This window comes from Maylandia zebra, linkage group LG4, assembly GCF_041146795.1.
Source record: "Maylandia zebra isolate NMK-2024a linkage group LG4, Mzebra_GT3a, whole genome shotgun sequence".
Classification (NCBI taxonomy): Eukaryota; Metazoa; Chordata; class Actinopteri; order Cichliformes; family Cichlidae; genus Maylandia; species Maylandia zebra.
Window position 1 is genome coordinate 33,402,552 of NC_135170.1, and position 11,655 is coordinate 33,414,206.

The window sequence follows — 11,655 nt, forward strand, 5'->3', positions numbered from 1 at the left end:
TAGAGCACTGTGCTGTGTTTTAGCTGTTGTGCATTTTAAATGCAGGTCATCCTGTGCAGTTAACTGGACCAACAGACTATCCAACAAATGTGTAAATGAAATTCTAGCACTTTACTTGTGTACTACTTAGCATTAATATGTAGTATTGGTGTTTTAATAATCACAATAATAACATGATGTTTCTGCCATTTTGGATGTGTGACAATCATCGTCAAAACGTAGGGTTAAGTGAATAAGACCTAAAGACCAGCCAGTTACCCGTGGCAACAACTAGTTGCTAGGGAAAAACATGTATTTCATTGTCAGTTGGTGAGGAGAAAAAAGTTCCTAGCTGTTGCTAACATTGCTAACAGATTGAGAGAGATTCAGAGGGCCCGGTGGCGCCAGTGTCCGGCAGCCTCGCCTCTGTCAGTGCGCCCCAGGGCAGCTGTGGCTACAATGTAGCTTGCCATCGCCAGTGTGTGAATGTGTGTGTGAATGGGTGGATGACTGAATGTAGTGTGAAGCGCTTTGGGGTCCTTAGGGACTAGAAAAGCGCTATACAAATGCAGGCCATTTACCATTTACCATTGCTAACAGATTGCTAACAGATTGCCCGGTTGACTGTGGTTTACATTGAACACGCTGACTTGTGACACAAACCAAAATGGAGACTGTTTGAAGCACAGCTTATACTTTGAAGGTGAAAAATCCCCGAATCTGGTTTGTGTTACACTTTCTCAAGTTTTGCTACTACACAGCTAGTAGCTAGCAAATGTTTGAAGACAAACACGTTTCAAGTTTTATTGTCGTGTACAGATAAATAGTGTAGCAACATTTACCTGTAATGAAATTCTTAGGCTTGTGTTCCTCAGCTTTACTTGAATATATAGAAAGTGTACATGTTAAAGAAAGAAACAGCTGGGAACCAAAAAAATCGTATTTGGTGCTAAACACACTTTGCGATTGAATCCAATTGCCACTATTTGCCAACCAGTCAGGGAATAAACATTTTTCCTCAAGCAATGTGTGAATAATGTCACATGAGAAACCTCTGTAGCATTGTAATATTACACACACAACTATGGATGCATTTTGCTAAAACAAACAGAAAAACAACTAAAAAAAAAAAGACTTTACAAACCAACGATATAAACTCTGTGAGAAGAACTGATTACTTTTTCCTTCAGCCTAGAGAGACATTGCTGTTGTAAAGAGTGTAGTTTTTCTTCTATTCAGCACGCAGCAAGATAAACTCGGTTAACCTTTGTTACATTTTATATCTAAAACGCTAGATATTTGAAAAACTGGATCTCAATCTGCAAGATGGCATCAAACTAGTTGAGGTGATTTAGAAAACATATTTCTTGATAATTGGTTGAGTCAAGCCTGTAGCATCTGCAAATAATATGCTATGGCTAATTAACTCTTACCTTGGAAACCTGCATGTGCACAGGTGGTTGCAGGTATTTGTGAGCCCCTTGAGGGATTATTTTTATTATTACTTGTGAGAAATTAAGGCTAATAAAAGACAGTAGAAGCCTCGCTATCATCCCTGGATCTGCATCGTGCGTGGCTCGTGTGTGAGAGGGGAAGTCATTAAAATATAACATCTAACAAACAGACAGCTGTGCTACTCGTGTTTGTCATACTTTATTTGGTGTGGAATGAGGAGAGACAGATCTGAACAGAGCGGGACACCACCAATCAGATACACCTCCCCACCTGAATCCTCCACTTCAATCCAGAGTCAATTATGCAGCCTGCTCGCCTCTCCTCACATTTAATGCCTGGCTGCTGATTCAGAGAGCGGCCCCGTTCTGGTCTGGCAGGAATCAAAGTGTGAGGTAATCTGAGGGGACTTGTGAAGAAAAAAGAGGCACCAGTTTGCGGAGCCTCTCAGATTGGAGGTCACAGTCCAGGCCGGCACATCTCAGACGCACAGACAGGTCGGTAATTATAGGCGGAAGATCCATCCCTGCTGATTAGACCAGCTATTTCTACATAACTGTCCATCAGCTGCCATCTCACATCTTCATCTTCATCCACTCTGCTCAGATACCTTTATCCACCGCTACAGATCAGGCCTAAAGCCTGAGGGAACAAATCCCGAAGCCTCAACCCACCTTCTCATAAAAAAGACTACAAAATTATGATCAAAGATCCGAGCCAGACCTTTGATAATGTTGCGAATACAGTGAAAATGGCTTTTTCAGAAGTGGCAGAGCAGCTTTTGTGCAAGTAAAGGAGAGGTGGTGCGACGCAGAGCATTAATATTCCATCTAGTTCTGCCTGGGTTAGCCTCTCTCACCACCCCAGCATGGCTGCGCTGCATTAACAGACTGTCTGAGGGAGAAACCTCGGGAGGCTCGGAAAGCACTGGCTCTCACCTGGTCCTGCATGTGAATAAAGATCTTCTCCCAGCAGAGAAAACAATCAGCCGCTGTAATATTCACAAGCAGTCGGCTCACAAATCTCACCTTCCTGGTGCAGGCAGAACGAGGAGACATTAAAAATGTTTGTTTTTACAAGGTGAACTGTATTTTTCTAGTTTGTTATTTTGACATTCAGATAAAGACTCGTTGAGGATTAAGGAGCTTGAAGTGAAACAGCAAAATATGCTTGACATGCATTACTCATCACTTCTCAAAACGATGTCCCATGAGGGCTTGCGTTCAATGTGAATCACAGAAATTCTCAGCAAAATATCAATCAAATTGAGGATTATGTGGGATCTTTATTTTTCATGCTTTGTTTGTGCACTAAAACACATTACATGCTCCTCAAAAATCACTCAGCTTAGTGTTTGAGACCCGGTCACTGATAAAGATACAGTTTATGGTCCAGTCTGTGGGGAATAATGATGAAGTTTGTCATTAAAACGTATAACAACATCTTAACACCTCTGCAGAGGGGACAGCAAGGTGAGTTGCTGCTTTATGTTTTCAAGTATGATGAGATAACTGCTAGCTATCCTATATGATGCAAAAAAAAAACAGGCGAGGCTTTAATTTAATGATGCTCTTTAGCTTCTTTAACATGATCATCAGAGACCACTCGTGCCATGCAGATGGAGGACAAGAGGCCACTTCAGTCAGGACAAGAATAATTTAACAGATTATAAGCCGTCATTATATCGCTGGCATTAGCTGCTGAAACACACATACTTACACCCCCCATTAATTTTTTTATTTTAGTGGTTTGCACTGCCCGCTGGCTTTTGCTGTGCGATCATATATTCAGGTCATAATCTCTCTCTTTTTGTATTTATTGGACCATCAGTAACAAAATTGATTATAATGCTTTGATGTTAATTCTAAACCTGGAAGTCTGCGATGTTCTCCTGCATCAGTCAGACCCCACTGCTGTGAAAACTGCTGTAAAATGTCATTTAAGCCCAAATCAGACCGCAGTGGCTCATTCCTACAGCATGTCTCCGTTTTTGCAGGAAACCCTAATAACTTTTCCCTTTTTAATGATGCGCCTGTATCACTTAATGAAAATCTATAATGGCCTCATAGTGGCTTATAAAATCCTATTTAATCCCATTTAGTAAAGTGAATGAACTAGGCCCATTTAGCAGCTATTTAAACCTCATTTGTTTACTAAAACAGTTTAAATTTTCAGCGTAATAATGCCATAGGTTCTTTTTGTGTAAGACAAACGCAGGACCTTTGTCACTTTATCTCCCTGTCTCTGTTTATTATTATCTGAATATAAACCAGTATTATGGAATAGAATAGAATAGAATAGAATAGAATAGAATAGAATGTCTTTATTTTTATTGTCACAGGTACAATGAAATTGAAAGTGGTCTCCGATTGGTGCATCATCCATAAAAATATAAAATTTAACAATAAAATTACTTAAAGTGGTAACAAGAATAATATACGTAGACAATGGCCTGAGCCCACATGCACACAGACATCAACAGTATGAACAAACATTGACATAAAGATGGCTTTAGCCACCATGACGTTCATTTTGAAACGTCAACTTCAGGTTTCAAAGGTTTTTAAAGCCACAAGTGACCACATCTGGATGAGGTGTAGGGATGCGGACAGCATGGTGGTGCAGTAATTGGGATTCACACCATACTCCAAGACGATCCAGCAGCAGACGATTGGTTTGAATCGACTGGAATGGGTGGAGTTATGTGTATCTTCCTCCCACAGTCCACAGATAGGCATACTGAGATAACTGCTAATTCTAAATTGCTCATGGGTGTGAATGTGAGAGTGGATGGTTGTTTGTCTCTATATTTTAGGCCTTTTGCAGCAGCTGTGAGAAGCTCCAGCGCCCCCATGACCCTAAACTGGATAAGGAAATAGGATATATGGATGGCTGTAGTCTTATATCATAAGCTAATGCCAGCAGTATGAGTGCAATGCAGAGAATGCACAAATTCCTACTAATTAGTGACATAAAACACTACAATTCCACTCGTTAGAGCTGAAGACTCTTTGCTGTGAATACGAGGTCAGGTGACACTAAAAATGCACAAAGTCTGCACTGGACATTTCCAAAAAACAAACAGCACGCTGCAGTGGGGTTAATCTATGGCATATATCCATGAGGGTAGGGGAAAAATGCTGAGAATGCCACGTGGTTATTAAGCAAAGAAAGGAGAGAAAACAAAGGCCAGCAAGACAAGAAATGTGGTTTATTTTCTGCAAAAGAATTAGAGAAAATACACACGCAAGGCTGAAGCATCACTTCTTTATAACCGTTTGGCTTATGAAGAAGTTAAAAGCCAAATTGTTATACCTGGTGGCATAAAAACACTTCTGCAAGGAAAAGACTCAAACGCGGCTTTGGCTACTGCTTATAGAAAAAACAGGACGGATTTTGTTGCTGCAGTTGGATGAAGAGACTGCCAGTGCCCGACTGCTCACTGGCTTGTAGCAATTATCTGGAGGATTGTGGATGTGTGTCTGTGAACTGAAATCAGACAGGAGAAGAATAATAACAAATTGCAAATCAAAACAGCCATTCAGTGCTCTCCATCCAGGTGTTTTGAGCATAGACGATGTCACGATGTCCATTCTGAGGAAGCAGCTGGCAGCAGTCGAGAGAAAACAGGGAACACATCTGCAGAACAAAACCATATTATCTCAGAATGAGTCCTTTTCTGCAGGAGACATTATGACTTGTAGCAAGAAGAGTACGGATGTATTTAAAAAACAGTGATGATGGCTTCGTTCCATTCACATTTACACAGTTAAAAAAAGCTGCTTCTTTGTGCATCTTGGATTTCTGGACACAACTACAGGAAACACAGCTGTCATTAGTGCCGTGCTGTTTTTGGAATAACAGGATAATAGGTGTGAAGAAGGTGGGCGACAAAATGATTTCGACCTTCAGGCTCAAACTATAGTTTAAGAGGCCCATCATCAAATATTGCTGCAGGATGGAAGAGCTTTCTAATTCGTTCACGGCTGATGCCGACCTGTTCTAAGTTAATTCAAACATGTAGCAACAATAAAAGGATCGATGCAGCAGAGAGAAGTTCAAGGTCAACTCAATGACTGAAAGGTGCCCAGGTGTCGTGGCCGCAACACAAACTCGAATCATCGCTCCTCCACCATCGCGGTGAAGTTTGTGCTGATATGACATGTTTGAGTTTCTTCAAATGTGGTGCTGTGGATTACGGACAAACATCTCCACGTTTAGGTGTTGTTCCAAAATTCACACCTAAGATGTAGCTCCTTGTTTTTCTTCTGGTAAGATTGTGGTACTGTGCTAACGCACCTGAATGTTCCACACCAGCTAACTGACCAAATTTCAGCCTTTATAGGGATGTTCGCACTTGCTAAAAAAAAGTGCATCACAGGTGATATGAAGCATCTTAAACTACAGTTTTCATGCTTGTTAATAGTTTTAAGTCTTTTTACAGTTTTCTCGTTTTCCATTCGTACTTGTGCAAATCATCTCTTACTTGGACTGACCAAAGGGGATTTGTCACTGGACAACAACTGTAAAGAGTTCAGCAGTTTAAATTGAAAATACAACAAAATGGGACTATTTGCAGTATTTTGTGGGATGTTAGTGAGGTTGATTGTTAAAAAAATGGTGGCATAAATTGATCACGGGTCTCCAAATGTCCTAAAAACCTCTGGTTATCTGCCTGCATGCAAAAACAGTAAATAAAAAAGAGATAAGCTCTCAAGGGGAACAAATGTTTAACAGCTTTATAAGCACCAAATTCTGCTACAACAGGAAAATTTGACATCTGCCGCCACACATGCACACACAATAGCAATCAGAGAGTTAGTTTTAGCACTTTATAGAGCCTTTTGTAAATTGGACAGTTTCTGAATTGTTTTTTTAAGGCTTTTATGAGCCTATCGGGGGTTAAAAATGTGTTGCAGTCAACAGAAGACCTTGTAATTTCTTTAAGTTACTTGAAAGTCAATACAGTATTATTGTGAAGGAAAGCTTGTGGGACCAGGTCATCGTGTGCTGGAATGAGGCTCAGGAGGTAATCAGATGTCTTACGCAGAAGCATTTAATGAAGCTCGGTCGAGGCGGATAGAGTACAGTAATGGAGTTTGAGAGATAGAAAGCCGCGCTCCTTTCTAAAGGTCATTAAGAGCTATTTGTACTCGCTCTGTACACGAGTACACAACACTTTAAAGTTTCACACTTCGTGGAGGGAGATGAGATGCTGTGCATGGAAGGTTTTTCTGCTAAACTGGGAACAAAAAGTCCTGAAATCTCTTCCCTTTTGCACCACATACACAGGTATCACATTCTTACACTTTAGTAGTGACGCACTGCTGGCGAGTGACCACTGATTGACCCCTTCTCCTATTGACTCTTTCTAAACTGTGAATGGTCCGTACTCTTGTACCACCTTTTTAACCTTCGCTTACTTCTGCTGAAGTTTTTTTAATCCAGCCATTCAAGCACATGTGTTCAAGCAAGCCTGCATTCAAGATTTAATGTCTTCAGATTGAGAGTTTAGCTTCAAAGTGCTCTGAATCTTCAGTTTTTGATGCTTTTTTTCTAGTTTTGGCTTTGTGTAATTATAGAAAGGCGATAACCTTAGTATTGTAACAAACAGAGCGACCCCATATATGGATGAACAGTGGAGTGCTATGTTTTCAGCCAATGCTTGAAAACTCTGTTAACTTGTATGGCTGCAGTTTATGGCTGTATGGACTGTGACAGACTAATAAACTATCTCCTTACTGCTTTGTAGGTTTACTGGCCAGAACTGACTTAATGAGACTAAACATGATGTGCATGAGTTAGTAGTCATTAGTGGAGTGAAGCCCAGTTTGGCCGTGCTGTCAAATATAAAACTAAGTGTGTGGAAATGGCACAGACAGCGACACAGGAAGTGTCAGCTGCAGGTCCACAGGAAGGAGTAGTTTAAATAGATGCTCTGCACTCAGCTCCAAATAGCAGTTCCTGCAACACAGAATAGATAGAGCATCATCGCAAGAGGCCCCGGGGCCACAACAAAATAAAAACTAGATTAAAATCCTCGAATTTCACTCACCAAAACTGAAGCACAAACTTCTCAGACTGGCGGTACCTCACATGAAGCCATATTATTTGTCAGGAAATTGCATTAAAAATGTCCCAAAAGGCACAAACACTGCAGAGAGGTTCTGTTTTGTGATTCAAGTTAGTGGAGGTAAGTTCCTAGCAGACAGCAGCTGATTGATTCCAGTTACAGGCAGCTCTGGCCAAAGTGCCAGGGTCTTAAGTCCAGCATCCAAGAAGGATGAGTTATAAAAGATCAGCCCTTGTGGAGCTGCGATGAAGGAGAAAACTATCCATAGAGGCTACAAACAGGCTGTAAACATGCATTTTAATGGACGTCTATGGAGACTGATGTGCTGTGGAGCAACCCTCGTGTGCTGGATATCTGTAGGTGGTTTGTCAGTGTGATGCTATGACAAACATTTAAAGAAGATACAGGGCCTCCATGCTAATGTGTGCATGGAAATCTTCTTGCCCTGTGCACACATTAAGTGTCATTTGTATGCAAAAATAACACATAATTGTATGCTAGATTTATCAAACGTGCACCGGACAATGTTATAATTAAATGCATACTGATAGAATTTTTTAAATATAAAGAAACATTTCACCTCAGCAGGGTGCTGCAGGTAGGATGAGGAGAACAACAGCCGGAATTTTATGAAGGTGATTTAGATGAAAGATGAGATCTTTTTGGGATAAAACTGAAAGTTATGACCAGGCAGATTGAACGAGGAGCCCCATGTTGCCGGTCCTGTTCCATCTTTCCTTCGGCACGTTGTTAAGGAGCTCCAATTATCCCGAGTGGTCCCACATCGCACATCTCTTCATTTTCAAACCCACTAGCCTTCAGCTTCCACGTCCATCTCCGCAGCTTTGATTTCCCTGCAGGCCAGCGTGCAGTCCTGCTGCATTCGTGCTTCAGAGGCAGGCTTCCCTCGCTTCTTGATGTCACCTCACACATGTAATAAGGAGAAGGAAAATCTGCGCCTCGTCGTACTGTGTCCTTGTTATCCTGAGGTGGTAGAAGATTTCCCCCGCTTTTTAAAATAAGAGGGCTGTGATTGGGAAATTTTCGGTTTTGCTGAATGAACACGAATGGGTGTCCTTGGGTAATAAGCTCTCCAGAAAGAGGAATGCAAGAATTTCCCTTTTCTCTCACAAATGCTAATCGGCAGTGAAGTGAGCTGCTCAAATTCTGCCATTGCCCGTAAAGCCGGGTGAAAAAGGCTGACAACATTTCAATCCAGCTGTGCAGAGAAGAAAAGCATAATCACACTCTGCAGTGGCTTCTGTGTGGAGATGCTGTGAGGAGATAAACGCAGCCCCCTCGGGGAAGGTGGGCAGACAGAGACGGATTTGCTTTATCTTCTTAAACAGCGACATAAGTGAAAGGTTGATTTAAGAAGTCTGGAGATAATTAAGACCTCATCTTGATGTCAGCCCACCTTTTTCTACTGACAAGACGGTAAAGAGCACATTGTGAACATTCACACCTTTATATGTTTTTTATATTAAGATGCATGCCTGTTTTTCTTCTTCTCAAACTGTGCAAACAGCAGAGTTTAATGGGAAGTTGTTTTTGAGCGTGTTTGCAAATCTGATCGGACACACTGTTTCAGCATAAAAGCTGTGCTGTTCTGTGCTTTTGTCAGACTAAAAGAGATTACCACAGGGATTTACTATACCAGAGTTTTCAGATGATAAGTATGAAAACGGGAATATGAAAGGGTTTAAATTTTTGTATAACATTCACACTTAAAAGGGAAGTTTTGTATCGTGGCCAAGATTCCTGAACGACAGGAGTACGGACAAAGTGAGCAAAAAACCATAAAGTTGACCACAAAGGGGGGCAAAATGACTTTATTGGTGCACAAAGTCAGTGGAAATAACGTGACTACAAAGAAAAGCAGTGATGCATCATCAACTGGAGAAATCAGTAAAGGTCTGAAGTTGTTTGGAGAAGCGATTTCCATATTTTGGCCAAAAAGTAAATGCTGCTCTCATCACTTTATTTGTAGGAATCATAGTTGGTTATCTTTGTAAGGACATTCATTAACATTAATGCATCATCTATGTCGCCTTACTCTAATGTTTACCATCACCACACCAAACTCAAACAGAGCTTTGGAGGCTGTGTAAGGAAATGTGAGCCAACCAAAATGTTCTGGCAACATTAAATCAGTCTGATGTTTTCTAAAACACAAAACGATTCTCACACAGCTAGCAGGACAAGCTCTTTTTTTGTAGTTTCATGTATTTTTTGTCAGTGAGGAAAGAACTTCAGTCAGACTCATGCTGTTTGGGATTAACGATTCTTGAGAAAACTGCAACCCTCAATCTGCCCGTTCTGCACAGCCTCATAAATGCTTTCAGTGAACGTGTGCTTAAAACTGTCCTCTTTCCAAAATGATTGTCTGCATGTGAAATGTTTATGGGACATCTGTAAATTGTAGCTACAGAAAGAAAAGCTAGACCAGAAACCCAAGGGGTGAAAAATGAACACTGAAGTTTTTATTTGTTTCAACATTTTCCTCCTTCATTAACTCTGCAGGAGGTGAATTTTCATCCATCTGGATACAGGAGTCGGGAATGTGACTATTCTGGATTACTGACCATGTTAATCACATTACATTTTTCACTAACACAGTAATGCAATACCTTACTGTACTAAATTCATGAATTATTCGAAAGTTACAATAATGTCAAACACTGTGCTACAGTTTGGTTGGTGTGCCCGGAGGAGGAAATGTTTACAGCTTTTGAGGAGCGGTGAAACGAACATTATTTTTTAAATTTTACAACAAAACAAGAGCGTAAAGTTAAAGTGCAAACTGCATCCAGGACAGAAACAGCTGCTTCATATTGTTGACAGAACATCTGCCTTTTGCAAGCATCTGCACAGACAGTGTGCTAACACAAAGCTAGCCGAGACCCCAGAGTCAGCTGTATGCTTCAGCCCAGCAGAGCCTGATCTTCAACAAAAGAAGCATCGAGCAGTCAGGACTGAAGCCCCAGTTTTGTTCTTGTTGTTGGTTTTATGTTCATATGTTACTCTATAAGAAAGATAATTTGTGTTTCCTGATTAGGATAGACCTTTTTGTCATTATGTAGCAGTGCATTTCAGGTCATGTAACGTTAAAGTGATGTAACTAGTTGTGCAACAAGCTGCTTTTTCTGACAATTATGTAACGTATTGAATTACTTGTAGGAAAATTAACAAGTAATGTGTAATAAATTACATTCTTGGTGTAACGACCTCAACACTGGTTCTGACTCAGCCAGTTCGGTTGTATCCAGTTGGTCTAGGCTGGGCCTCCCCTCAGTTACTACGAGTCACTGAACTTTTTTTTTGTGCATTTTTAATGGAAATATTTGAATATGAGCTACTGTGTCGTAGAGACTACCCAGAAATGAGGGCTTCAGCTTTGGTGAATGAAATTCTAGGATTTTATTTATCTGCTCGATGATCAAATGACAACCTGAAGTCAACATGTAAGTATGAAAACCCAGTGGCTACATCAGCTTAAAAAAGTGAGTCAGTTCCCACAGACTCCCATGTTAAAACTGCTCATCATTCAAACCATGGCTACAGCTTGGCAACCAAGAATCTTTCTGGTCACTATGGATAGTTTCTCGCTTCATAATAACTGCACAGTGAATAAATATTCCAGGGTCTGGCTGCTTTGATTGAAAAGCAGCGGTAGGTGAGATCTGTTTGCTCGACTTCACCTGTCTTGCTTTAAATCACTGAACTGGACCTCTGGACTCTGTTTGTGGTGCCTTTTGGTGCAGTACATATGACAACAGCTGCCACCTGTGCACCTGGTTTGTATTTGCTAGTTTCAGTTGGGTTTAGATTTCTATTGATTTCGTTTTTGCACAAAGGTCTCAGTGAGCCTTTCCAAACTGCTGGCTCTCATACTTCAATTCATTGTGTTATTTATTTTTTTACAGATAAATATTTAGTGTCATTGGTCTCTTTGTCCTCACTACGAGCTGCGGTATACCAGTACAAGACATTGTTCTGCAACACAATGCACGGTGACAGAGAAAATATTGCAGCTTGGTTGTTTTCTAAAGTCCTTCTTCCAGCCGTCACCTTTAACTGTGTCTGTGTGTAAGAAGCTGAACTTCTGGCACCGAGCTCAGTATAGACAGAACTACACGGACAGGAGGACA